Source organism: Pseudophryne corroboree, chromosome 5, assembly GCF_028390025.1.
Source record: "Pseudophryne corroboree isolate aPseCor3 chromosome 5, aPseCor3.hap2, whole genome shotgun sequence".
NCBI lineage: Eukaryota > Metazoa > Chordata > Amphibia > Anura > Myobatrachidae > Pseudophryne > Pseudophryne corroboree.
The window spans coordinates 223,587,980-223,613,365 of record NC_086448.1 but is presented as its reverse complement, the minus strand read 5'-3'; the positions used below and the strand labels follow the sequence as shown (position 1 = coordinate 223,613,365).

Sequence of the window (25,386 nt, the reverse complement as noted above, 5' to 3'; positions counted from 1 at the left end):
TTAAGAGTCTATATATAAATATATATATATATATAGACTCAGATACCCTCTTTACTTGAGTAGATGTGATGCATGGCAATGTAGTGGTTACAGAACAATACCATATAAATAAGCACACACAAATAAATATATATATATATATATATATATAAAGAAACGAAAGCAATAAAAAATGTTATTAGTATCTAGCCAAGTCTGCACCTGACAGTCCACAAGCGTCCAGAAAATGTATGCATTATGTAACTACATAATATTATGTTTTATTTCAGGTATCGGTAAATGTCTATCTAGTTTCTGCCCAGAGGGAAAAGCTGCAAGATTTACCAGGTGACAAAAAAAAATTCCTAGTTCAGAAAAACAAGCCCCTCTAGACATGCCTGTAACACCTGTATATTACATTTGCTAGCTAAACCAGTTTGGTGCCTATAATTAGTGGAAGTTCCAGGGGGTAAACAAGAACTGGGACATCATTATATCCTTCTGTACATTCCTACTGTTATGTGCTGTGGAGTATGTAGGCACTTAAAAATACTAGCAAAACTTAATACAGTATACGTCAAAGGCTATGTAAAACTGAGCTGAAAAATATGCATACAATAACTGAAGGATTTATACTTATTATTTAACTATACAGGTCCACCACACTCTTGCTTTGCAGATTGCAGTTTGGGGATAGGCCGATTCATACATCTGGGCACTGGAGATGAGCGCCTGAAATTTTTCGGGTTTTGTGTTTTGGTTTTGGGTTCGGTTCCGCGGCCGTGTTTTGGGTTCGAACGCGTTTTGGCAAAACCTCACCGAATTTTTTTTGTCGGATTCGGGTGTGTTTTGGATTCGGGTGTTTTTTTCAAAAAACACTAAAAAACAGCTTAAATCATAGAATTTGGGGGTCATTTTGATCCCAAAGTATTATTAACCTCAAAAACCATAATTTCCACTCATTTTCAGTCTATTCTGAATACCTCACACCTCACAATATTATTTTTAGTCCTGAAATTTGCACCGAGGTCGCTGTGTGAGTAAGATAAGCGACCCTAGTGGCCGACACAAACACCGGGCCCATCTAGGAGTGTCACTGCAGTGTCACGCAGGATGTCCCTTCCAAAAAACCCTCCCCAAACAGCACATGACGCAAAGAAAAAAAGAGGCGCAATGAGGTAGCTATGTGAGTAAGATTAGCGACCCTAGTGGCCGACACAAACACCGGGCCCATCTAGGAGTGGCACTGCAGTGTCACGCAGGATGGCCCTTCCAAAAAACCCTCCCCAAACAGCACATGACGCAAAGAAAAAAAGAGGCGCAATGAGGTAGCTGACTGTGTGAGTAAGATTAGCGACCCTAGTGGCCGACACAAACACCGGGCACATCTAGGAGTGGCACTGCAGTGTCACGCAGGATGTCCCTTCCAAAAAACCCTCCCCAAACAGCACATGACGCAAAGAAAAAAAGAGGCGCAATGAGGTAGCTGTGTGAGTAAGATTAGCGACCCTAGTGGCCGACACAAACACCGGGCCCATCTAGGAGTGGCACTGCAGTGTCACGCAGGATGTCCCTTCCAAAAAACCCTCCCCAATCAGCACATGATGCAAAGAAAAAGAAAAGAAAAAAGAGGTGCAAGATGGAATTGTCCTTGGGCCCTCCCACCCACCCTTATGTTGTATAAACAAAACAGGACATGCACACTTTAACCAACCCATCATTTCAGTGACAGGGTCTGCCACACGACTGTGACTGATATGACGGGTTGGTTTGGACCCCCCCCAAAAAAGAAGCAATTAATCTCTCCTTGCACAAACTGGCTTTACAGAGGCAAGATGTCCACCTCATCTTCACCCTCCGATATATCACCGTGTACATCCCCCTCCTCACAGATTATCAATTCGTCCCCACTGGAATCCACCATCTCAGCTCCCTGTGTACTTTGTGGAGGCAATTGCTGCTGGTCAATGTCTCCGCGGAGGAATTGATTATAATTCATTTTAATGAACATCATCTTCTCCACATTTTCTGGATGTAACCTCGTACGCCGATTGCTGACAAGGTGAGCGGCGGCACTAAACACTCTTTCGGAGTACACACTTGTGGGAGGGCAACTTAGGTAGAATAAAGCCAGTTTGTGCAAGGGCCTCCAAATTGCCTCTTTTTCCTGCCAGTATAAGTACGGACTGTGTGACGTGCCTACTTGGATGCGGTCACTCATATAATCCTCCACCATTCTATCAATGTTGAGAGAATCATATGCAGTGACAGTAGACGACATGTCCGTAATCGTTGTCAGGTCCTTCAGTCCGGACCAGATGTCAGCATCAGCAGTCGCTCCAGACTGCCCTGCATCACCGCCAGCGGGTGGGCTCGGAATTCTGAGCCTTTTCCTCGCACCCCCAGTTGCGGGAGAATGTGAAGGAGGAGATGTTGACAGGTCGCGTTCCGCTTGACTTGACAATTTTGTCACCAGCAGGTCTTTCAACCCCAGCAGACCTGTGTCTGCCGGAAAGAGAGATCCAAGGTAGGCTTTAAATCTAGGATCGAGCACGGTGGCCAAAATGTAGTGCTCTGATTTCAACAGATTGACCACCCGTGAATCCTTGTTAAGCGAATTAAGGGCTGCATCCACAAGTCCCACATGCCTAGCGGAATCGCTCCCTTTTAGCTCCTTCTTCAATGCCTCCAGCTTCTTCTGCAAAAGCCTGATGAGGGGAATGACCTGACTCAGGCTGGCAGTGTCTGAACTGACTTCACGTGTGGCAAGTTCAAAGGGCATCAGAACCTTGCACAACGTTGAAATCATTCTCCACTGCACTTGAGACAGGTGCATTCCACCTCCTATATCGTGTTCAATTGTATAGGCTTGAATGGCCTTTTGCTGCTCCTCCAACCTCTGAAGCATATAGAGGGTTGAATTCCACCTCGTTACCACTTCTTGCTTCAGATGATGGCAGGGCAGGTTCAGTAGTTTTTGGTGGTGCTCCAGTCTTCTGTACGTGGTGCCTGTACGCCGAAAGTGTCCCGCAATTTTTCTGGCCACCGACAGCATCTCTTGCACGCCCCTGTCGTTTTTTAAAAAATTCTGCACCACCAAATTCAAGGTATGTGCAAAACATGGGACGTGCTGGAATTTGCCCATATTTAATGCACACACAATATTGCTGGCGTTGTCCGATGCCACAAATCCACAGGAGAGTCCAATTGGGGTAAGCCATTCCGCGATGATCTTCCTCAGTTGCCGTAAGAGGTTTTCAGCTGTGTGCGTATTCTGGAAAGCGGTGATACAAAGCGTAGCCTGCCTAGGAAAGAGTTGGCGTTTGCGAGATGCTGCTACTGGTGCCGCCGCTGCTGTTCTTGCGGCGGGAGTCCATACATCTACCCAGTGGGCTGTCACAGTCATATAGTCCTGACCCTGCCCTGCTCCACTTGTCCACATGTCCGTGGTTAAGTGGACATTGGGTACAACTGCATTTTTTAGGACACTGGTGAGTCTTTTTCTGACGTCCGTGTACATTCTCGGTATCGCCTGCCTAGAGAAGTGGAACCTAGATGGTATTTGGTAACGGGGGCACACTGCCTCAATAAATTGTCTAGTTCCCTGTGAACTAACGGCGGATACCGGACGCACGTCTAACACCAACATAGTTGTCAAGGACTCAGTTATCCGCTTTGCAGTAGGATGACTGCTGTGATATTTCATCTTCCTCGCAAAGGACTGTTGAACAGTCAATTGCTTACTGGAAGTAGTACAAGTGGGCTTACGACTTCCCCTCTGGGATGACCATCGACTCCCAGCGGCAACAACAGCAGCGCCAGCAGCAGTAGGCGTTACACGCAAGGATGCATCGGAGGAATCCCAGGCAGGAGAGGACTCGTCAGAATTGCCAGTGACATGGCCTGCAGGACTATTGGCATTCCTGGGGAAGGAGGAAATTGACACTGAGGGAGTTGGTGGGGTGGTTTGCGTGAGCTTGGTTACAAGAGGAAGGGATTTACTGGTCAGTGGACTGCTTCCGCTGTCACCCAAAGTTTTTGAACTTGTCACTGACTTATTATGAATGCGCTGCAGGTGACGTATAAGGGAGGATGTTCCGAGGTGGTTAACGTCCTTACCCCTACTTATTACAGCTTGACAAAGGGAACACACGGCTTGACACCTGTTGTCCGCATTTCTGGTGAAATACCTCCACACCGAAGAGCTGATTTTTTTGGTATTTTCACCTGGCATGTCAACGGCCATATTCCTCCCACGGACAACAGGTGTCTCCCCGGGTGCCTGACTTAAACAAACCACCTCACCATCAGAATCCTCCTGGTCAATTTCCTCCCCAGCGCCAGCAACACCCATATCCTCCTCATCCTGGTGTACTTCAACACTGACATCTTCAATCTGACTATCAGGAACTGGACTGCGGGTGCTCCTTCCAGCACTTGCAGGGGGCGTGCAAATGGTGGAAGGCGCATGCTCTTCACGTCCAGTGTTGGGAAGGTCAGGCATCGCAACCGACACAATTGGACTCTCCTTGTGGATTTGGGATTTCGAAGAATGCACAGTTCTTTGCTGTGCTGCTTTTGCCAGCTTGAGTCTTTTCATTTTTCTAGCGAGAGGCTGAGTGCTTCCATCCTCATGTGAAGCTGAACCACTAGCCATGAACATAGGCCAGGGCCTCAGCCGTTCCTTGCCACTCCGTGTGGTAAATGGCATATTGGCAAGTTTACGCTTCTCCTCCGACAATTTTATTTTAGGTTTTGGAGTCCTTTTTTTACTGATATTTGGTGTTTTGGATTTGACATGCTCTGTACTATGACATTGGGCATCGGCCTTGGCAGACGACGTTGCTGGCATTTCATCGTCTCGGCCATGACTAGTGGCAGCAGCTTCAGCACGAGGTGGAAGTGGATCTTGATCTTTCCCTAATTTTGGAACCTCAACATTTTTGTTCTCCATATTTTAATAGGCACAACTAAAAGGCACCTCAGGTAAACAATGGAGATGGATGGATTGGATACTAGTATACAATTATGGACGGGCTGCCGAGTGCCGACACAGAGGTAGCCACAGCCGTGAACTACCGCACTGTACTGTGTCTGCTGCTAATATATAGACTGGTTGATAAAGAGATAGTATACTCGTAACTAGTATGTATGTATAAAGAAAGAAAAAAAAACCACGGTTAGGTGGTATATACAATTATGGACGGGCTGCCGAGTGCCGACACAGAGGTAGCCACAGCCGTGAACTACCGCACTGTACTGTGTCTGCTGCTAATATAGACTGGTTGATAAAGAGATAGTATACTCGTAACTAGTATGTATGTATAAAGAAAGAAAAAAAAAACACGGTTAGGTGGTATATACAATTATGGACGGGCTGCCGAGTGCCGACACAGAGGTAGCCACAGCCGTGAACTACCGCACTGTACTGTGTCTGCTGCTAATATATAGACTGGTTGATAAAGAGATAGTATACTCGTAACTAGTATGTATGTATAAAGAAAGAAAAAAAAACCACGGTTAGGTGGTATATACAATTATGGACGGGCTGCCGAGTGCCGACACAGAGGTAGCCACAGCCGTGAACTACCGCACTGTACTGTGTCTGCTGCTAATATATAGACTGGTTGATAAAGAGATAGTATACTCGTAACTAGTATGTATGTATAAAGAAAGAAAAAAAAACCACGGTTAGGTGGTATATACAATTATGGACGGGCTGCCGAGTGCCGACACAGAGGTAGCCACAGCCGTGAACTACCGCACTGTACTGTGTCTGCTGCTAATATATAGACTGGTTGATAAAGAGATAGTATACTCGTAACTAGTATGTATGTATAAAGAAAGAAAAAAAAACCACGGTTAGGTGGTATATACAATTATGGACGGGCTGCCGAGTGCCGACACAGAGGTAGCCACAGCCGTGAACTACCGCACTGTACTGTGCCTGCTGCTAATATATAGACTGGTTGATAAAGAGATAGTATACTCGTAACTAGTATGTATGTATAAAGAAAGAAAAAAAAACCACGGTTAGGTGGTATATACAATTATGGACGGGCTGCCGAGTGCCGACACAGAGGTAGCCACAGCCGTGAACTACCGCACTGTACTGTGTCTGCTGCTAATATAGACTGGTTGATAAAGAGATAGTATACTCGTAACTAGTATGTATGTATAAAGAAAGAAAAAAAAACCACGGTTAGGTGGTATATACAATTATGGACGGGCTGCCGAGTGCCGACACAGAGGTAGCCACAGCCGTGAACTACCGCACTGTACTGTGTCTGCTGCTAATATATAGACTGGTTGATAAAGAGATAGTATACTCGTAACTAGTATGTATGTATAAAGAAAGAAAAAAAAACCACGGTTAGGTGGTATATACAATTATGGACGGGCTGCCGAGTGCCGACACAGAGGTAGCCACAGCCGTGAACTACCGCACTGTACTGTGTCTGCTGCTAATATATAGACTGGTTGATAAAGAGATAGTATACTCGTAACTAGTATGTATGTATAAAGAAAGAAAAAAAAACCACGGTTAGGTGGTATATACAATTATGGACGGGCTGCCGAGTGCCGACACAGAGGTAGCCACAGCCGTGAACTACCGCACTGTACTGTGTCTGCTGCTAATATATAGACTGGTTGATAAAGAGATAGTATACTCGTAACTAGTATGTATGTATAAAGAAAGAAAAAAAAACCACGGTTAGGTGGTATATACAATTATGGACGGGCTGCCGAGTGCCGACACAGAGGTAGCCACAGCCGTGAACTACCGCACTGTACTGTGTCTGCTGCTAATATAGACTGGTTGATAAAGAGATAGTATACTCGTAACTAGTATGTATGTATAAAGAAAGAAAAAAAAACCACGGTTAGGTGGTATATACAATTATGGACGGGCTGCCGAGTGCCGACACAGAGGTAGCCACAGCCGTGAACTACCGCACTGTACTGTGTCTGCTGCTAATATAGACTGGTTGTTGATAAAGAGATAGTATACTACTAATATTATATATACTGGTGGTCAGGTCACTGGTCACTAGTCACACTGGCAGTGGCACTCCTGCAGCAAAAGTGTGCACTGTTTAATTTTAATATAATATTATGTACTCCTGGCTCCTGCTATAACCTATAACTGGCACTGCAGTAGTGCTCCCCAGTCTCCCCCACAATTATAAGCTGTGTGAGCTGAGCAGTCAGACAGATATATAATATATATAGATGATGCAGCACACTGGCCTGAGCCTGAGCAGTGCACACAGATATGGTATGTGACTGACTGAGTCACTGTGTGTATCGCTTTTTTCAGGCAGAGAACGGATATATTAAATAAACTGCACTGTGTGTCTGGTGGTCACTCACTATATAATATATTATGTAATCCTGGCTCCTGCTATAACCTATAACTGGCACTGCAGTAGTGCTCCCCAGTCTCCCCCACAATTATAAGCTGTGTGAGCTGAGCAGTCAGACAGATATATATAATATTATATATAGATAATAGATGATGCAGCACACTGGCCTGAGCCTGAGCAGTGCACACAGATATGGTATGTGACTGAGTCACTGTGTGCTGTGTATCGCTTTTTTCAGGCAGAGAACGGATTATAAAGTAAACTGCACTGTCCTCACTAGTAAACTCTCTCCACTCAGTCTCTACACTTCTACAGTAACAGTACTCCTCCTAGTCAGCTCCAGTAAATCTCTCTCAGTCTCTTATAATCTAAATGGAGAGGACGCCAGCCACGTCCTCTCCCTATCAATCTCAATGCACGTGTGAAAATGGCGGCGACGCGCGGCTCCTTATATAGAATCCGAGTCTCGCGATAGAATCCGAGCCTCGTGAGAATCCGACAGCGTCATGATGACGTTCGGGCGCGCTCGGGTTAACCGAGCAAGGCGGGAAGATCCGAGTCGCTCGGACCCGTGAAAAAAAACATGAAGTTCTGGCGGGTTCGGATTCAGAGAAACCGAACCCGCTCATCTCTACTGGGCAGAGCGACTGATTTTCCAGTAACTGATATGTGAGCATTATTCTGTCATATTTTTACCTGTGTCAAATCGTATTAGGGCACTTTCCAATACCAGAGTTCCGTCAAGGCACACTACCAGTCCAGGCTTTGAGGATATTCCTTATGGTATCCGGTCTCTAGGTCGACCACACTTAGGTAGACAATGTCTAGGTCGACCACTATTGGTCGACAGTAACTAGGTCGACAGGGTCTCTAGGTCGACATGAGTTTTTGCCAATTTTTTTATTTTTTTGAACTTTTTCATACTTAACGATCCACGTGGACTACGATTGGGAATAGTAACCTGTGCCGAGCGCAGCGGACGCGGAGTGATTGGAAATAGTAACCAGTGCCGAGCGCAGCTGTAGTGGAGCGAGCACCACGCCCTAAGCATGGCGAGCGAAGCCATGCGAGGGGACGCGGTGCACTAATTGGGGTTCCCGGTCACTCTATGAAGAAAACGACACAAAACCATCCCAAAACCTCATGTCGACATTTTGACCTGTTGACCTAGAATCCCTGTTGACCCAGTTACTGTCGACCAATAGAGGCTGACCTAGACACTGTCGACCTAAGTGTGGTTGACCTTCCATAACACACCCGTTCCTGCATGTGCACAGGTAGTTACATCAAAATGTCTAAGGTCAGCGCCAGAGCAGGGCTCCCCAATGCTGTATCGACCCTGCCCCATAACACGTTTCCGGGAACAAACCTTTGTTTCATCTATCCGTATACACTGCAGATACAATAAATACGTAGCTAAATTAACTGAGTGTATTTATTTGACTAAAATAAATATTTGTTTTAATGACATAGAATTTCAGATATTTGTTTTAGGTGATATGTCTACTTTATGTTTAATTTTGATGGAAAATCTTAATTGACATTGACTTGTTCATATTGATGGTTGTGCATCTTACGAATTTTATAGAAAATTCTGACCATATCATGAATCATTAGTTATTGATACATTAAATAATATCCATAATGATTTAGGGATGAGCTGTGTGGGCATCAGTGTGGGAAATACAGTGAGCAGCAACCGAATTCTCCATATTCCATATGTATAAAGAGTAAAGACTGAACATGGTATACCTCTGCTATTCTGCATTCTCACTGTACAGAACTGGCACTGGAGGAAGGTGTATATCCAGAGGCGGCACCAGGGTCAGTGACATCCGGTATGGTAAATATTAACCCGGGAGAAAAGGGGCGTGGCCTTATGCGGGGGGGTCATGGCCTCACAGAGAAGCCTGTGTTAACTACTGTACAATACGGGGAGTGATCCCCTCCTCCACACCTTAGTCCATTCATTATTTTGTTACTTTAATGGGGTGTAGTATGTTATGCCGGCACTTGCGATCCCAGCGCCCAGTATACCAGCGCCGGGATCCCGACCGCCGGCATGCATGCAGAAGGGTGGGTGCAAAAGAGCCCCTTGCGGGCTCGCTGCGCTCACCACGCTGTGGGCATGGTGGCACGTGACGCTATTTATTCTCCCTCCAGGGATGTCGTGGACACCCCAATAGAGAGAATAGTTGTTGGTATGCCGGCTGCCGGGATTCCAGCACCGATATGGTGTGCGCCGGGATCCCGACAGCTGACATATCAAATGCCTCCCCTTTAATGTGATGTCATTAATTTGTGTATCAAACAAGTTCTTGGGGCCGATTCAGACCTGATTGCTGCTGTGCACCGCATTGCATGCACCGCAATGCGCAGGCGCGACGGTCCGCAGCACCAGGGAGTGACGGGATGGTGCTAAAAATCCCAATGGAAAGGCAAACGTAAGGAGATTGACAGGAAGAGGGCATTCGTGGGTGGCAACTGACCGTTTCTGAGGAGTGACCGGAAAAATGCAGGAGGGACCAGGCGTTTGGAGGGAGGGTTTCTGGTGTCAGGTCTGGCCCTGATCATCGCACTGGAAGAGTAAGAGCTGGGCTGCACAGAGACTGCACAAAATTAGTTGCAGTCTCTCCAACACATATGAACGCACACACACAGCGATTTCCCCCTCCCCCAGTAGGCGGCGACTACCTGTGATCAGGTCTGACTGACCCCCAAAGTACAATATAGGCAGCTGCAAATGTAGTTATGGGCAGTTAGAGAGTAGTCTGTGTTGCACAAACCTGCGTGCGTGACTCATATGTCATTTGGTAAACATTATGCGAGTACAATGCTGATAAAATAGACAGGTAATTTAGTATATGCTTTGTTGCATGTGTGCTAGACTATAATCAAATGGAATATCTGAATATCCATAATCAAATGGAAGACTAAGCTAAAGGAGTACAATACTTAATACCCATTGGAGATGTAATAAATATACATATTAAAACTGCAAATCCAGATAAACTTCTTTCGTTTTAAATCAGCAAGTTTTCACCTGTAACATGATGAGGGGCAGAACCCAACATCAGTGTGCTCCATAGCAAAGTTTAAATGGTAGGTTTGGTGATGCCACACTGTTCTCACAATGCTTAAGAGGTTGAGCAGAGGAATATATTCTGGTATGACTCATGCCCAGTGAGTCCCCAAGAGGGGTTTGCTCTGAAGGGGCCCCTACTCTACACTACAGAAAGCAGTAGAGATGTGCACCGGAAATTTTTCGGGTTTTGTGTTTTGGTTTTGTATTCGGTTATGCGGCCGTGTTTTGGATTCGGACGCATTTTGGCAAAACCTCCCTGAAATTTTTTTGTCGGATTCGGGTGTGTTTTGGATTCGGGTGTTTTTTTAAAAAAAACCCTCAAAAACAGCTTAAATCATAGAATTTGGGGCTATTTTGATCCTATAGTCTTATTAACCTCAATAATCAAATTTCAACTCATTTCCAGTCTATTCAGAATACCTCACACCTCACAATACTATTTTTAGTCCTAAAATTTGCACCAAGGTCGCTGGATGACTAGGCTAAGCGACCCAAGTGGCCGGCACAAACACCTGGCCTATCTAGGAGTGGCACTGCAGTGTCAGACAGGATGGCACTTCAAAAAATTGGCCCCAAACAGCACATGATGCAAAGAAAAGAGAAAAAGAGGTGCACTGTGGTCGCTGGACGGCTAAGCTAAGCGACGCAAACACCTCAATATCACAGGAATTATTCGTTCTAATCAATGGTATTATTGGTCCAAATCACTGGAAGAAAATGACAAAATCATTGGAATTATTCGTTCTAATCAATGGTATTATTGGTCCAAATCACTGGAAGAAAATGACAAAATCACTGGAATTATTCGTTCTAATCAATGGTATTATTGGTCCAAATCACTGGAAGAAAATGACAAAATCACTGGAATTAAATGGCAGTAATGTCGGGAATTATATCAAATAGCAGTACCATTGGACATATATGAAAGTGTCAGACAGGATGGCACTTCAAAAAATTGGCCCCAAACAGCAAAGAAAAGAGAAACAGAGGTGCACTGTGGTCGCTGGACGGCTAAGCTAAGCGACACAAACACCTCAATATCAAAGGAATTATTTGTTCTAATCAATGGTATTATTGGTCCAAATCACTGGAAGAAAATGACAAAATCACTGGAATTATTCGTAAACATTTGTAGAAAGTCGCTGCTTTCTGATTACAGAAATGCTCAGATATTCCTGCGAATCCACAATCCCTTCCCAGAGGAAAAAGAAATTGAGAAACCGTTGTTTGAGAACGTTTGTTCTCTTTCCCTTACAAAGGAACAAACCACTTTCCAAGAAGACTGACGTTTTTGGGATTATGGAGACAATGTTTTTGAATATAAATCCTAAAGCAGGTGGTGTATTAGAGCAAAAGAGTGCAAGAGACCAGCCATGCAGTTTCTGAAATATTATGACAAAATGTTACTGTTTTTCATAAGCACTCATTCCTAACTCTGCTAAGTACTGTTTGGTATACTGTATCTGGCTTCCACGAGGTAGTTGTTTATTATTTCAGCTTCCATTGACCTTTTTGAAAGCGGTTATCGATTCTTTTTTTTCTTCCCTATTTTTAATTTTCTCCTGCATAGCCGAGTAAAATGTTGCAATGTTAAGTATTGACTTGTGCCTTCTGGGGGTCCACTTCTTCACAAAACCCAGCCAAATCTCATCCTAACCCTCTGTTCCACGTTCTCTATGTACCCCATCTGTGTCACCCATGTCTGTCTACCCCTCCCCTTTAGATTGTAAGCTCTCACGAGCAGGGCCCTCTTCCCTCATGTGCTTATCCTTTGTCTTAATTTAATAATCTTCAACTGTACCACATCCAGCAGTCTTCTGCCACCTGATACTTATTCCAGTGTCATCTGCTGATGTAACTATGTGTATTTACCCTGTACTTGTCCTATACTGTCATCAACTGTAAGTTGCTGTTTTCCTGTTTGATTATTTATGTACTCTGTAATTGGGCGCTGCAGAACCCTTGTGGCGCCATATAAATAAAGGATAATAATAATAATAATAATATAGGGTGTATAATCCCCAGGTGTATCTCACACATCACACAGTACAGTATATAGGGTGTATAATCCCCAGGTGTATCTCACACATCGCTCAGTACAGATTACAGGATGTATAATCACCAGGTGTATAACACACGTCGCACAGTACAGTACACATACTGGTCACAACAATGCAACAGATATTGAGCACTGATCAGGATACTAGAAGTGACACAGAGCTGCAAGATACAGCAATGGCCTACTGTACTGTACTATATATGTATACTGCTGGTCACCAAAATGCTGCACTGTCCTACTATATACTGCTCACAATAATGCAGCACAGATATGGAATGGATACTTGCAGTGACACAGAGCTGCAAGATACAGCAATGGCCTACTGTACAACTATATACTGTTGGTCACCAAAATGCTGCACTGTAATACTATATATACTGCTCACAAAAATGCAGCACAGATATGGAATGGATACTTGCAGTGACACAGAGCTGCAAGATACAGCAATGGCCTACTGTACTGTACTACTATTATACTGGTGGTCCCCAGTCCCCACAAAAAAGCACACTGAGCACAGATATTTGCAGCACACTGAGCACAGGTATGGAGCGTTTCAGGCAGAGAACGTAGATATTTTCAGCACACTGAGCACAGATATTTGCAGCACACTGAGCACAGATATTTGCAGCACACTGAGCACAGATTACGGAGCTTTTCAGGGAGAGAACGCAGCCACGTCCTCTCCGTTCAATCTCCAATGCATGAGTGAAAATGGCGGTGACGCGCAGCTCTTTATATAGAATACGAATCTTGCGAGAATCCGACAGCGGGATGATGACGTTCGGGCGCGTTCGGTTTAACCGAGCAAGGCAGGAAGATCCGAGGCTGCCTCGGAACCGTGTAAAATAGGTGAAGTTCGGGGGGGTTTGTATCTCGGAGAATCGAACCCGCTCATCTCTAGAAAGCAGAGCAGGTACATTGGAAGGGTGATCAGGCTTTTATAAAAAAAGGTGTGTGCATGCCTTAAAAACCCCCACAAAAACAACACAAAAATTGTAATTGTGTCGGCCCAGTGCACTCCACAGGGGGCACAATTCAGATCCAGGTGGAGCAAGGGATTGGGGGCTGGGGGGTGGGGCACAGGGAGGGCAACCACTTCCTACCTTGCTACTCCACTCCTCGGGCCAGTGGCATCTTAAAAATAATATTTGAGAATATGGCGCATGTGCACATCTTCCCGAAGATGTCACTGGAAAGATGGCGTCGTCCATGGTGGAGGGACCCACTTCCAGGATGAAGGTAAGTATAATCGGTGGAGGGGAGTTAGCGGACCCGGGCCCCTCTAGCAAGTGCTAGAGGCGGTAGTGCTTACAGTGGCGCCATTTCAGCATCACTTCCTGCAGCATGATGGCACAGTTGTTACCTGTCTCAAAGAGCTGGGTTTATGGGTTTAACTCTAACCAGAGTCTTATCTATGTGGAATTTGTATGTTTCCCTAAATACATACTTATAGATAAGTTGGCTGCTGACAAAAATGTGTGTGCTTGGTTAGGAATTTAGACTGCAAAGCTCCATGAGCAGGGAATGATTGCAATGATTAAAATATTCTCTCTGCAACACTACATATTGGGCCTGATTCGGAACTGCATGCAGTGCTAGCGTTTACATAGTTGTACAATCTTTTGCTACTACACGGAGATCCCTAAAAACTCCTATGGCGCATGTGTTACAGAGTGTATGTGCAAAGGTGCTATTGCAATCGAGATGCATGGTATAAACAATTAGCATGTTATGGGAGTGCTGCGGACATGCGGTGAAAGTATTTACGTTTAAAGACGTTGAACCATCAAAATTGGAGGCCATACATGGACGGAGAACCTGCATTTGCCACAGAGCTGGTGCTAGTTTCAACAGTGGGGCTGATGGTGCGTCTAAAGACACACCAAACTGTATATCAGCACATACAGACGCTGATAGTGGGCATCCCAGTCCTTGCACATTCAGACGGATGGATGTTCACCAGGGAAGGGGCTTTGTAGTGCATTAGTATAAAGGTGGGTACACACTAGCACGACGGGGTTTCGTTCCGACGTCGGATCAAATCCCCGTCAGCCATAAACTGTGTGTACACACTGGGGCGATGCTAATGAAGGTTGGAACAAACATATTCTGTCCTTCATTAGCATAACACAGATTGCTAGCGACAATGCTTGGTTTTATGTGCAGCACATAGAACCAATCGTCCATCGCTAGCGTCCGCGGAGCACGCAATCCCCCGTACACACTGAGTGATGTAGGTAATATGTCGTTACAAAACAACATATTGTGCCAACATCGCTGTAGTGTGTACCCAGCTTAAGGCTGCAAAGTGCATCCAATTTCAAATTGAGTTTCATATATGTGTATTTTGCATGTGCGCGTGTAAAGAGAAAGCCCTGGCATCCGTATAGTGAAGTACAGAATATACAGTGAGCAGCTGTTAGGAAGTAGTTTGAGATGAAGACTTGGGTTAAACTATAAATTAGGAAGTAACAAAGGCATGGCTAGGCATGGCTAAGATTGCAATTAAACAGATAAACAACAATGTTTAAAAGTTTCCCTGGGCAACAGACATAACAGCATATGATAATTGATGTCACTTGTCTGATACAATGATACAAATACAAGTTTAAAAAACAAACAAACAGGGTTCCCAAACAAAGAAAACTTCACAGCAAACAGAACTCTTAGCAAATTGCACAACGTAGCTTTCACCATAGATCATAAAGACAATTGTACTGTCTTATCATTTAGTAACATGGTGTAATGTGTGCAAAGGTACACTAACTTACAGTGACACAGGTTCAAACCATAATTATCCTAGGTGATATCAAAATGAATCACATTTCTGATGAGTTGTTATGGGTGATAGCACATACATACAGTAGGCGTGATTATAATGGGTGTGGTGCACAAGGACTCCTGGCCTCTGCATACAGAGCATGTTTCCCTTGTTCTGGCACGCGGGTCACTCTTCTTTCACAGCGTCATCTTCCCAGTGGTGCTGCACAGTGAAAGCAAACACAATGGCACAGTGCCAGAGTCTTTGCTCTTGTGTGTCCATGCGCCATCTTCTTGAATATCACTGGGAAGATGGTGCCGCAGAGAAGAAGGGACCAACTTGTTGGAAATGACTCTAACTATGAACAGCCCAGTTATTTAAGCAGTAATGTTAGTTTATTGATAGATAGCAGGTACAGCCATACTCACTGCTAGAACAGGTATAAACCGGGTCTCTCGTAGGTGCTAAGTAGGAGACTTCTGGATTCCACCAAGTAACTCTACACAGTACAGACAAGATGACCCCTGCACATGTTCAGTGAATATCTCAATGGCAATCTTAGGATAGGGCATGAAGCATCCCTTGGGGTCTGTGCAGTATCACACTCCTCTTTCTACATCCCTCTCACTACAAGCATCTCCATGTTACACAAACATTTCATTTCAGGTTTTCTGTAGCGACCTGTAAAACAAATTGGGTTAAGCACATGGAAAGGCATTATCAAGTGACTTTAGCTTGGCCTTCCTAACAGATACTGTACATTAGTAAAAGTTTCTTTACTGACAGCATAGGTTATAACAACAATTTCTACTTGGTGCCTCTCGTACTGGCTTTTCATTCTTGCAAACTCCTATTCCCTATTTGAACTTCTATTCACACCAATCGGATTTTGACATTGGCTTCTTGATGTCCCGAGGGTCACTGATTGCTATATTTGTAAATTCCTCATGACACCTCTTAGTTGGCTTGCCAATATTTTATCATGCAGAAGACTTTTTTATGTGGCTGAAATTCCATGTAGGTAGCCTCTGGTTCAGGTACATCTACAGCTGCTGACATGTCCAGTGGGGTGCGGATTATTAGATCTACACTAAAAAGGTCTACAGTCAATAGGTCTACCATTAATGGTAGACATGCATTGGGTCTACAGGGTCAAAAGGTCGACAGGGTCAAAAGGTCAACCTAGAATAGGTAGACAGTAGGAAAGGGCAACAGGGTTACTGTCTTTTAAAAGGGTTAAAAGACAGTAGCAACTGCAGCTGCCTGAGGACTGGTGAAAATAATTATGATGATAACAGCACAGACTAACTGTTTCTGATTGGTTGATTGAGGATTCATCCCTGAAGCTGGTAGGTGCTGTCTTCAGTGATATTATATGGTCTTGTAACTTTTGTTCTCACGTGAGTAGGATTATTATATCTGCTTTGTTATAGCTCTGCGTTCATCTCTGCACATGCTGGGGGCCACCCAGCACCGGGCAAGGCCATCCAGCATGTGTGAGGCCACCTCCTGATGTGTTCGCAATCTAATTGTAAACACTTTGCTAAGGTTGACCCCTGGCAGCGGCTTTTTTTTTATTGAGCCGCTGCATGTGATGTCACGCAGCTGCCCCGAAAATGGTCCCTATCCCTCCCCTCCCGCAGCCTAACCCTCACCCTCCCCGGTGATGCATAAACCTAACCCTCCCTCCTCGCAGCCTAAACCTAACCCTCCCTTTCTGGGGGTGCCTAACCCTGTCCCTCCCTGGGGGTGCCTAACCCTAACTCCCCTTTCCCTCAGCCTAAACCTAACTCTCCCCCCCTCCCACAGCCTAACCCTAACCTTCCTCCTGCAGCCTATACCTACCCCACCCTGTGGCTTACCAAAGAGGAGTCCCAGTGAAGGTTGTTTGGGATTCCAGTGTTTGGGATGCCGGCGCCAGCATTTCGATCCATGGAGGGATGTTGGCTTTAGCATTCCGAGCATTGATGAGATTATGGCGTAACCTGAACAGATAGAGGGTTTTTAAAAACATATATAAATACATTTCACTATCAAAACAAACTCTTCTTCTGCTTATAACTTGATGGGTGTAGCTATATGTGGGTACATGTATCCTGACATAAACCTAGCACTTGTGTTCCTGGTGCATGGCTAAATGCATCTTTAGATCCCTGTGGCTCAGCATATAAATAAGTCATTTTAACTTACACTTTTTCTTTTAAATTATGGGTCCAACTCAGTATAAAGCTGTCTTGGTAGCTTTCACATAGAGGCTAAAGGTGTGTACACACGGTGAGATCCTTGCTATGTCCGATTTTGTCTATGCGATTTCCCTTGAACTCCCCCCGAGCCCAGATAGCACAGATAGTACAGATTTTGACTATCTGTGCTTGATATTTTGTCTATGTATGACTTTGACTAAGTGCCAATTTTGACTATACTTTGTACTAGATTGTACACTAGATAGTCAAGATTGACTTGCTTGCACAGTCTATCTTGCCTTATAATACCGACCCCATGGGAGCGCGCATCCGGTTCGAATCTGTATCCCAAGTTGCCTAACACATTGAGATATGCACTAACATTTCATAAGATTTTAACTATATAGTCAAAATCTTACAGATTTATCTCACCGTGTGTACACACCTTCAAGCTAGGTACACACTATACAATAATCTACCAGATCCAGCTGGTTGGAATGAAAATCTGGTAATGGATGAGAGCAAATGGCAATCGGCCATTTGCTACCAAACACTGGAAAACTAACAACACCTGTCATTCATACATATTGGTTAAACACAAATGTAACCAACTTGGATGAACGATTGTTTCCATTTTGCAGTTTTTGGGAGCAAATGGTCAATTGCTATTTGCTCTCATCCATTACCAAATTTTCATTCCAACCAGCTAGATCTGGCAGATTATCTGCAAGATGACTGTATAGTGTGTACCTAGGCTAAGAAATCCTGCACAGAGAAGGGCATAAACAGCTGAATATAGTTGGGCATACGCTATACAATTATCTGCCAGATCTGGCTGGTTGGAATGAAAATCTGGTAATGGAAGAAAGCAAATGACAATTGGCCACTTGTCCCAAAAACTGGAAAATTGACAAAACCTGTCAGTCAGACAAATTGGTTAAATCAGGACTTTAAACAATTTGTATGAACAACAGTTATTGTCTGTTTTTCAGTGTTTGGGAGCAAATGGCATATCATTTGCTCTCTTCCATTTCCAGATTTTCATTCTAACCAGCCAGATCTGGCAGATAATCTGCCATATAACTGTATAGTGTATGCCCAGTTTAACTGTAAGTAATTGTTCTGTTCCTATACAAAGGAGTAAGTCGGTGTGGCTTCCGTACACTGTATTTAAAAGTGAAATAATATTAAATACAAAATCAGTCATGTTTTGTATTTAATATTGTTACCCATTTAAATCTAGCGGCCAATTTACCCCTAAAGTTCAGTGCGGGTAACCATGTAAATTGCAATACATGGAACACTATTTGAAGTGGCCTTTAGAAGTAGCTGTTTTGATAAAAATATAAAGTGATAGTTATAATTTTTGGTTAAGTTTCCAAGCTATTTCAGTTGCTGTGGCAACACAGATAGCATGTGGAGATTAAATGTTTACTTCAATAGCAATCATTCTATATACTTAGTCTTTTATACCAATAATTCCCAAAAGCAAGAGATTTCCTCCCATCTCTCCATCCTCCCACCATGGTTTCTGCTGAGTTATTTTCGTTAAACATGCAATAGTACCTGACACTGACAAGCATTACTTGACTGCTGACATCTCAGCTTACTCACTGGCCGATGGCAGAGAGATGTGTGCTGAGCGAACCGCTCAGCACACATCTCTCCCGGCGCTCAGCACAGCGCGATCTGTGCTGAGCGTGCGGGGGGAGACGGGGGGGGGCCGCTCACTTCACCCAGCGGGTGAAGTGAGCGACCCGCTAGATTGGCCTGCATGCAGGCCAATCTAGCAGCAGCGATAGCGATGCGCGGGGCTGCGCATCGCTATCGCTGAGGGGGCTACACACGGAGCGATCGTGCTTAAAATCTAAGCAATCTAGTCAGATTGCTTAGATTTTAAGCAGCGATCGCTCCGTGAGTACCCCCCTTAAGACAGCTAATTATATTGCTGCGCTTTGTGATTGCATAGCTGAATAAACCATTACAAACAAGTCTAAATCATCAGGAAAATTAAGCAGAAGGGTGCTTTATTATTGAAGATACTAGGTCTGAGAACATTAAGGCTTTGTAATGATGTTAATGTGCTTTTCAGCTGCAAATTTATACTGGAAAACCGAATTAAAAACAGAATGGATGGTTGCCTATGGATTCATTCTTGCAAGTGTATTCTGAATTGTTAGCACCGTATTTCAAATATTTGAACAGAACATGACGTATTCCCATGAGTAACCAGCTTATATTGATAAATGTACAACATATGTAGGGGTAAATTTACCAAGGATTGGTTTGGACATCCATTCCAATTCGATGGACATTGCTGTCAGGGGTTTAGTACAATTGACTGCTGGACGGGATGCTGGCAGTCACAATACCGATGCCGTAATCCTGCTATCTGCAATCCCGACAGGGGAAAGGTGAGTACAGTATGTTCCCCCCTCTCCTCTACCACTAATACTCCCTTAACGCAGCCTAACTCTAACCTACCTCCTTAGAATGTAACACTACCTTACCCCTGGAGGTGCCTACTCCTGACCCCCCGTATCCGCATCCTAACCCTAACCCTCCCCCCCTTAGTGCCTAAACATAACCTCTCCCCCCCACGTTGGTGCCTAACCTAAACCTAACCCCCAATCCCTGCAGCCTAAACCTAAGCCCCCCCCCCCGTGTGGTGCCTAAACCTACCCCCTTCCCCCCCTTCCCGTGCCCTGACCCCACAATACTTATGTTTGGAATGCTGGCTGTTGGGATACCGTCGTCGGTCTCCTGACCCTCTCATGATTCCGCCATCGCCATTTTGATGGTTGGTATTCCGGCATCAGTATTCCAAGTGCCGAGATCCCGACAGCCGGATTTCAGAGTCAATATATGTCTGATGGTGATCCCTGTATTCTTTCTGTCTAAAACCCCGTGGTATAGTCCCTTTTTGACAGATTCTGGAATCAAAAAGGTGTGATTCTGACAAAAACAAACAGAAACCGACAAACGCTTCCAATAGCTTTTTCAATTGGTTTAAACAAGCACATGCTATTGTGTCATCAAACCCCTTATTTGAATTCCCCAAACCGTGACAATGCATTTAGGTGGCTGATGGTTGCTTTGGAAGAGAGTTTGGAGGTGCAATCGATTGCTGTAAATTGGTTCTACCAACTGGCATACGTTCAGCTCTATATCACATCACGAGTATAGATTCTTTCAAACATGGCTGCTTTACTATTTCTACAGCATGTTGCCACAGAGGTCCTGTAAATGGAAACATGTGCAAGGGATATTTTTTCTGGTCACATGGTAGCGTCATAACTTTTTTTTTTAATGGACTCACCGGCTACCTCTTCATCTGTGGCTGGATGGAGCTGTCATTAGAGCTGTCGTTAGTTGTCTACATGAGAAACCTCTTGATCGAACCATCACACTGACAATGTTATTTTATGAAGATTGTTATCAATGTATACACTGTGCAGAAAATAACATGTCGAGTACATGGCATATTCCTGTGTCGGCCTGTTTGGATTGATTCATGCACATTTATCATGCTCATTGCTCTATTATTCTTTTGAAAAAAATGAAAACATACTGAAAAAATATGCAGTACAAATATGGATAAGATCATAAGTATACTCCTAGGATTTGTTGCTGTGCTGGAGGCTAATCACTGTTACACATGATGTTTTTTCCACTGGCAGGCTGAGTCACAGGTCTTCTTCATGGGAAGTCATACTGAATCCATCTTCATAAAGCAGGTATTCCACTAGGAAGGGGTCGGGGTGGGGGGTTACCTCTGGCTGCTGTTGTAGCACTTTTGGCCTAAGTTGAGTTGACTCTTCATATAGGCATATAGCTTCTTGTAGTGTGCTGCCACATGTTTAATGGGCCAGCTATATTAACAGAATGACATCACTCACTGCTCAACTCTACACTCCTGTATTTCCTTAATAACTTCCCTACCTTACTTCACACTCTCATTGCCGCACCCCTCACCCTCCTGTCTGTCTCTATAGCCTTCCACTTAACTGGCATGGTCAGATCTCATTCGACTGCGCCGTCCCACCCTGTCCCCCCGTTTTTGATGAGGAGATCCATTCTGCAGATGTGCATAATATAATGTTTAAATATTTTAAAAAATACTTTTTAAACTTTATTAAATAAAATACATTTAAAAAAACCCAATGTTATTAACAGTGTTGAAGGGAAAAATTGTCAGTTAAGTGGTTAAAAATACTCACAGAAAAAAACTACACCTAACTAATTACCCTCCAGCCACAACCAACGTCACACACAAGTAACACAGACACGGCTTATAGTAAAAAACAAAAACAAAATAAAAACACAGTAAACAGTGACAATAATAAATAAATAACAATACAACACCAAAAGAAGCACAAGACAACTTTTGATGAATTGCTAATTATTGAAATTAGCTTTATAACTTTTCTGTAACTATCCCCTCATGTTCCCTCTTACAGCTGGACCCTGTCAAAGATAAAAGGTGAACTGGCTCTGGTCCTGACTCAGAGGTAGGGATGTTTGTGCATTTGAACAATTGTTTTGTTACTGCGCTTAAATGAAGTCTAATAAGCCTTTACTGTGCACGTGTGAACCATAGTGTGCGATGGTGTACGTATTTGTGTGCAGCATAGCTATTACTTAAGACGCATGTTTCAAACACGATTGGGTTTTTGTATGAAAATGTCCATTTGTGAACCGCATGTGGTTTGTGGTATTCTGCACTCAATATGAGACTTTACAAAGAACCACACTTCACATGTAGTTGGCGATGACAGTGCCAAAACACTAAATAGTAAATCTGGCAGTTTGTCTCTGAAGATAGTATGTAAAGTGTGGTGCTTTGCAGAGTAGTAACCAGACGTTTTGGTGCCCTGTGCTAGAGAGAGAATTGGCGCCCCCTCCCCCCCATTTTTTCAATAGGGACTTAAGGTGCATGCCTCATGGGAAAGGAACATGACAAGATTGATCCCAGAGAAAGGCCATTGCAATTGAGCAGATCTATGTAGTGTGCAGCCACACATCTAATCTATTGCAGCCACACACTACATAGATCTGCTCAGCTGCAATGCTGATCATTTTTTCCCAAAGTACAAGGTGAGCTTCAAATAGTTAGAATTCTCTAGCTTATAATTATCCATCTTTCTATGCAAGGGCAGATACCTCAATGAATAGATTGTCTGACTGCAATGCCACAGACAATGGGTTAGAATCTCGGGTATGTCAGCATCTTGAAATGTAATAAAGGACAGTGTGACTGAATAACAAAGAAATCTCAAGTTGAGTTCATGAATTTTGTATAGGTATTAGCTACAGAAGGAGGCAGGTTAGGAGACATGGGCGGTCAGGAGATGCTGAGCTTCAAAAATGGGGGAAGCTGCACGTGAAAGTGATTAAAACAGATAATTGACAAGTGCCACCAACAGCGCCTTCTACTCTGCAGAACTATATGCGGTGCCCCCTCCACATACACCTAGTTACGGCCCTGGTGGTTTGCAAAAAGTATTGAAAAACGCTGCTTCATACATTTCCTCTGATAGCCTCTCCTCTCTGAACTGCTAGCATGCATTTAGCACAACTGAGAAATATAAAAGTAGAACCAGGATGATACTTTATTGCCACCATTCAGGGGCTTTATTTCCAAGGACTTGAATTAAACATAGAAAAGAAAGCTTTCTGTAAGCTAAATCACTGTACTGAAATGTGATATGTAACTACTTTTTTGTTTCCATTTCTTTGCAATGATCATATTGCAGAATAATTATTAATTCAAAGCATTAAAGATTATACATAGCATACTGAAAATTTAGTGTGCATTTTAAGACCAATTTGATTCTGATCATTAAGATATATTGTTAGTACCTTGGATAATACTCCAGAAGTGGATGGAAGATGGAAATACAGTACTAACATCACCAATAATGTGTTTCAAGCTAAGACAAAATGACTTTTTTCCCACCATAATAACAACATGGTCCATTAAATGTACATTACATGCGGCTTGTACTGGAGATTCATGCAAATTAAATTATGTCCTAAGGACTAGATAAGCATTGGTTTAATGATGTAGAAGCAGATTTCTTATTCAACCAGGCGGACAGAGCCATATTTGCTCAAAGCTGATATTCCACAGTGTTACATTTTGGAATCGGAAAACATATTTGGTTGCAACAGACTGTGATTGTAAAGTAAGCACCAGGGAGCATTGCTCCCTCTAGACATGGTCTCTGGATAATAAGAAGTTAAACAATTAATCTAATAAGTATTCCAATTGGAATCTTATTGTAATTGCAACCCTGCACAATGTAATTTTTCTTAGCAAGTTACCATTTCCAGAGCACATAATTTAGATTAAAGAATGCCCTGGAGGTCAGTACAGATCATTTCTTAAGGGGGGTACACACGGAGCGATGTTTAGCTAATTTCTAAGCAATCTGACTAGATTGCTTTGAAATTAGCTGAACATCGCTCCGTGTGTAGGGGTGCCGGTGACAGCGATGTGCGATCCCGCGCGTCGCTATCGCCAGTGCTAGATTGGCCTACTTGCAGGCACAATCTAGCAGGTCGCTCATTTCACCGCTGGGTGAAATGAGCGGCCCCTCGTGTCTGTCGCCCACCTCGCACTGTGCTGAGCCCCCCGCTCAGCACAGTGCGAGGTGGGCGACAGACACGAGGGGCCGCTCATTTCACTAGATCGCTCAGCACACATCTCTGGGGAAATCTCCCCGTCAGTACGGCCCTTTAGAATCAATATGTATGGCCAGGTTAATGTTCATTAGCGTTTTAAGAACACTGCAGAATTACTGGCTAATTAAAGTTGTGGGATTGACTCAAGGCAATGAGATTTGAGGTCTTGGAGCTGAACCTGTATGAATCGGACATATACCAATTCCACAGACTCTCTTACATGTGCCCATCTGCCCAGGTGATCGGTAGGTGATACCGACGCATGGGATGTCGAATGTCAGGATACTGACATTGGCATCCAATACGCCAGTATGCAGTCAGGGGGTGAATGCAGCGAAGCCCCTTGCGGGCTCACTGCGCTCGCCATGCTGTGGGTTCTGTGGTGGGCTTAGCTCGCCACAGGTTCTATTCTCCCTCTATGGGTGTTGTGAATACCCTTAGAGGGGGAATCACTCACCTTGCCGGTATTCCGGCAGCGGTATAGTACCCCAGTCGGGATTCCGGTGTCGGTATCCCGACGGGCGGTATGCCAACTGCATACTCTGCCCAGGACAATATGCTACTTCCCACTTATTTTCCTTTTGCAGATGCTATGGCTGTAAGGGCTTTTCTGCCATCGACTGAGATGAAACACACAGGGAGAAGCAGGCACTAATTGCTTAGTTCACCCTTCTTTCCTCCATATCAGTGTAGTGCTTCTCATACAAAACAGGAAGAAGAGAATGGTAATTGGTTGTAACAGTGAGCTGGGGGATATATCACATAGTCTGACAAGGTACACTAGCATAAAGTCCAGTATAAAGGGGAAGGTGGGGGGGATGGGGGGTGCTCTTTTAAGTATTAAGTATTTACTATTTTCTTTTTCTTTTTTTTATTCAGGCTACTATTAATGATTTATGATTCTGAACTATCGAGGAGACTACAGTTAGATATTATGGTGAGCAAAGAGACTATGGAATGCCTGTATCTCTCCTCCTCCTCTGCCATCACATGACATGCGGAGAGCCCAAAGCCAGCACTGACTTTCCTGTGTCCTGTATCTGCAGTCATCTTTGTTTGCCCTCAAAAGAGTTAGTGATTTATAGGAGGAAAACAAAGAAAAAAATATCAAACGCATGTTTAAACTGTACTTAGAAGATTTTTCTTTCTTTAAATAGAAAGCTATGTGGAATTGTGTCTTTAATTTGTGTATCAGTATTAAAATTCTGGTCTCCATCCATTCCATGCTGCTCCCTTCCCCCATTTCTTATCTAAGTTAATGATTT

General features: G+C 43.9%; 1 long non-coding RNA gene across 1 annotated transcript; it reads left to right on the top strand.

Moving 5' to 3' along the window:
* The first annotated feature begins 267 nt into the window (after positions 1-267).
* Positions 268-25,285, top strand: LOC134928949 (uncharacterized). Its single transcript, XR_010178150.1, has 4 exons — positions 268-327; positions 21,115-21,171; positions 21,895-21,945; positions 25,001-25,285. It is a non-coding gene; the product is annotated as an uncharacterized LOC134928949 (long non-coding RNA).
* The last annotated feature ends 101 nt before the right edge of the window (positions 25,286-25,386 follow it).